We start from the raw sequence: 4,968 nt of genomic DNA on the forward strand, positions 1-4,968 counted from the left end.
TAAAGTACCACAGCCAAAAAATTAGGAGGTTTAGACTTAATCTTGGGTAGTCTGGTTTTAGCCTCAAAATTGTTACCACCAACTGATGTTGCCTGTAAACCATGCTCCATTTTTTTTTCTTTTTATAAAAACTGGCATACAATTTACTTACAATCCATTTTTCTTTTGTTTTTATTTTTTTATGTTTCTTAAAAGTTTATTACAACAGTCAAGATTTATATTCATTCTGGGAATCCCCTGGCAGTCCACTGGTCAGGACTTTGCACCTGCACTGTGAGGGTTTGGGTTCAGTCCCTAGTTGGGAGACCATTTGCTTTCTTCCACTAAACTGTCTGCCAAGATTTGAGTTTGGCAGCTGAAGACCCTTTTAGAAGCGTATTTCGGATGTTATCCTTAGTTTCATGCAAGAAATGAGCGAAATTCGATAAAAAAGAGGTATTGTATTATCCTTTGATTCTTCAAAATCACTTAGTTCACAGATGAGAAACTGTCCAATTGAACCACAGGTTGACCAGAATCTCCTGAGGGGCAGACTTGTATACTCATATTGAATTTCAAATACTCCCGAATTAACTCATTAATTAGAAGATTTTCATGAGACAATGATGGTCAGGGTTCCCTTTTATCAGCAAGGGCATTGAAAACTTCAGCTCAAATCCTCGCCCTTAAATACCGCAATACTTCTCTTTTTCCCCGGGTTTCCTTTAAAATGGCCTTCAGCTCCCCAGCAGTTGCCAGTTTTCAATGGCCAGGGGTTTGCCTGCAGTCCATTTTTTTCTTGACAACATTTGTTTTTGCTTCCAAGAAAGCTGTTTCACTGAATGCTACATGAGACAATCATCTCCTGTGGGATCTGATAACAAAATCATGTGGGATTTGGTAGCTTTGGGGAAAAAGTTCCATCCTTAGTTATTTATGGGGCTGTTTTGTAAAACCAAAACAAACAGAGAACAAATGCATGTTGTTAGTGCAAATAAAATAGTTCCTAAGACACTATACAATCATCTATAAGCTGAATTTTATTCATATTGTACCTTTTTTTTACAAGAATTTTGAAAATCAGAATAATTAATATGTGGGTGTGGAGCAAAAGTGTTTAGTAAGCTCCAAGTTAACAGAGATCTACAAGGAAGGCAAATACACAGAACCTGTCTGCGAAGCTGAACAGAGGACGAGATGGAGACGATTTATGATGCCACAGCCAGATAAGACAAGTCCTGAAGCATAAAATCAAGAAAATAAGGGAGCAATTGTCCTTCTTTTGAGGCTTAGTCATCATGACAAATTTTTCTTGAGGGATGAAAAATTTGACTGAATCAGAACATGAATTCTTAAATTACAGGTGGCTAACAATATGCTGAATGGAATAAAATAGAATAATGTTGCTGGTCATTCACTGGTTTGTTGAATATTTATTGAACAATCACTCTGCCTGGATTGTATAAAACATCAGGGTCAGATCCATGGGTGATAAAAAGAAGTAGATGACTTCGATTGGTCCTAGCCCTTGTAGACAGAAGACAGACGTAAAAAAATACTTTCACCCCAAAGCTGTCTATGAGTGGTAGCATATTGAAGGGAAAGTGAAAGTGAAAGTTGCTCAGTCGTGTCTGACTCTTTGTGACCCCATGGACTATACAGTCCACAGAATCCTCCAGGCCAGAATACTGGAGTGGGGAGCCTTTCCCTTCTCCAGGGGATCTTCCCAACCCAGGGATGGCACTCAGGTCTCCTGCATTGCAGGTGGACTCTTTACTAGCTGAGCCATAAAGGAGGATGGAAAAGACACTGAATATTTTTTTGCAATGTTAAGATAAACTTCCCTGCTAGTCCAGTGGTTAAGGGTCTGGGCTTCCAACTCAGCGGGTACAGGTTTGGTCCCTGGTCAGGAAACACTGATCCCACATGCCTCGTGGTGCTGCCCCCCAAAAAGATAGGAAACCCCACTGTGAATTGGGAGAAAAAATTTTCTCTTAAAGAGAGGCCAAATAAAATAAAGGCCGACAGGGAATACCTGACTATTGGCTGCAATCCTGACACCCTTTCAATTTCTTTTCCCAGAACTTTCCTGGACCTAGCTTTATTATTGTTTCAGGGTCCATAAGATAATAAAGAGCCCTGTATAATAAGTTCCCAATTTTTCCAAAGTTATCTAGAGCTAGTATTATTTACAGCCACAGTATTTTAACAATGGTAGGGAGAATCAGGTCATAGGACAAGTCAGAAGGTTATTGCAGTATTCCAAGTGAAAGAGGATGACAGTCTAAACAAGCTTGAAGACATGGAGAAGGAAAAGAAGATGGATCAGTTACTGATATCCAAGGCAGAATCAATAACTCTTACTGATCTATTTGATAGGACAATGTGGCAAAGATAATTGCTATATGTTTACAAAACCATTACGTTCTTCTGGGCACACTGCTAAATATTGGTACAAGTGTCGAGGTGGTGTCGTATGATGAATTCTTACTGTGGAATATAGGTAAAAGTTATGTGTCAGTCTAGTCCAAGGTAATTAAGAGCAGATGGTGGTTCAGAGGTAAAAAAATCCGCATGCTGATGCAGAAGTTGCCAGCTTGATCTCTGGGTTAGGAAGATCCCCTGGAGAAGGAAATGGCAACCCGCTCCATTATTCTTGGCTGGGAAATTCTCATGGGAAGAGGAACCTGGCAGGCTGTAGTCCATGGGGTTGCAAAAGAGTTGGACATGACTTAGCAACTAAACAACCACAACAAATACTTTCTCCACTCCCACTTTTGTCCATCCAGTTGAAAGAACAGACTCTTAGGATGGTAGTGTTTCCAGATAGATGAATCTTGAACCCCTGAGTCACCAGTTTGTGGTTTGTTAGTTTTATAGTGGAACTGTCTTCAGTAGGAATTGTTTTCTAAGGAATCCAAGGTACCCCTAGTTTTTGAAATGTTGCAATAATTTCCTTATTTTACTGTTCTAGAACCAGTTTTTACTACTTCTCAGCTGAGGTACTACTGCACCATCTGTGTTCCACATGGCAAGTTTACAATTCCCATGTGTGTCTGTGTTTGTCCTGCTCTGTCCCCTTTCTCATCAAGGCGGTACTCTCTCCAGTGTCCTGCTTATAGGCATACATCTCATTTTCAACTGCTTGCTTGCCTCATGCAGGTTCAAGGCTTTCTTTGTTTGCTTTCTTTCTTCTTTTCTTTTTTCTTTTGGCTATACCATCAGGCATGCAGGAGCTTAGTTACCAGACCAGGGATCAATTCCAGGCCCCCTGCAGTGGAAGCACAGAGTTCTAACCACTGGACCGGTAGGGAATTCCCTGCTTTCTTCATAGACATTAAAATAACAGCTAGTTATCATTAAGCAAATAGTCAGATTCAAGATCTTCTAAGGACATACTGGAAAAGGCATGAGCTTGTTATTACTGACGGTGAATGCTCTTTTCATTTCTTGGATTTTCTTTTTATTTGTTTTGAGCAGTCATGTATAGAGTACGTTGATATATTTTTTTGTATTCTATACCACATTTTTTTTTTAAATTAAGAGGGTTTCCTACTAACTCAGTCTGCTGTGTTATCAGAGACAAAAATACAGGAAGTCTCTTTTGGCTATGCTTACTTGAGGGCTCCATTGGACATACAGTAGATATGTTTAATATTCAGTGGGCCATCTTGGCCAGAAGTTTGGAAGACAGATCTGGGATGGAGCCATAAAAACAGAATAAAAACAATGAGTTTGCCTGGATTGATGATACAAAGAAAGAAAAGGAGATTGTTAAAATAATGGGAACTTTGAGAAAAACACTTTGAGAAAAAATATTTAATGAGTCTAAAAATAAAGGATGATTAAGGGAAAGTTGGGCTCCCCTCAGATGGCTCAGATGATAAAAAATCCACCTGCAATGCAGGAGACCAGGGTTCAACCTCAGGGTCAGGAAGATCACTTGGAGAAGGGAATGACTGCCCACTCCAGTGTTCTTGCCTGGAGAATCCCATGGACAGAGGAGCCTGCCGGCCTATGGTTCATGGGGTTGCAAAGAGTCAGATATGAGTGAGCAATTAACACGTTAAGGAAAAGTTAGAAAGAATAGTGGTAGGATGAGGGGAGGGAAGGGAGGCTCAAGAGGGAGAAATAGGTTGCAATCATTGTCAGTTTCAAATGTAAAGTCAAGCCCTTCAATTTACAAGGAATATTTAAGTGAGAAGTCAAGATTGATGCAGGCTTGAATAAATCATATGAGACTCTTGGACAGAAGGAGGTCTTTAGCAGTGGCAATAAATTTACTAAAGAAGATAAATCCAATGTCTTTGGTCATAGGTAGTATAATTTTACATAGTTTCCATGAATTTGCTGTGGGGGCCATAGAAGCATCTTTGTGGCCCTGGGGCGTTATATTGGCACCTGGGTGTACCTCGGCTCACCCTAGACTAACAAATGGAATACAAAGTGAAAAGTGAAAGTGTTCATCACTCAGTCATGTCCCACTCTTTGTGACCCCATGGACCATAGCCCACCAGGCTCTGCTGTCCATGGAATTCTCCAGGCAAGAATACCGGAGTGGGTAGCTACTCCCTTCTCCAGAGTGTCTTCCCAACCCAGGGATTGAAACTAGGTCTCCTACATTGCAGGTGGATTCTTTGCCATCTGAGCCACCAGGGAAGCCCATAAATAAATAGAACAGAAAATAATCTCACAAATCACACACATACAGTTTCTCGATTCCCTTCCCCTACCAGGTTCTCTTTTCTCTTTTCCATGTTCTCTCCTTTAGGAACATGAAATCAATCGGAAAATGAGAGGGGTGGCTTGGATGCTGCAAAGGCCACACTAGGACAGATGGCACTGCAGTCCTCCGTCCAGTTGAGTGTGGTATTTTATCAGCAACCGTTTGTCCTACCATTTCTGATGGGCCTGAATCCAGAGGCATTGCCTTTTACCATTTTAAGGGCCAAAATCAAGAAGTAGGGGTGTTATTCATAGTATCAGGTT

General features: G+C 40.7%; 1 pseudogene; it reads right to left on the minus strand.

The window, feature by feature from the left end:
* Positions 1-367: 367 nt before the first annotated feature.
* On the minus strand, positions 368-741 carry LOC122451690 (annotated as a pseudogene).
* Positions 742-4,968: the final 4,227 nt, after the last annotated feature.

This window comes from Cervus canadensis, chromosome 13 (assembly GCF_019320065.1).
Source record: "Cervus canadensis isolate Bull #8, Minnesota chromosome 13, ASM1932006v1, whole genome shotgun sequence".
NCBI lineage: Eukaryota > Metazoa > Chordata > Mammalia > Artiodactyla > Cervidae > Cervus > Cervus canadensis.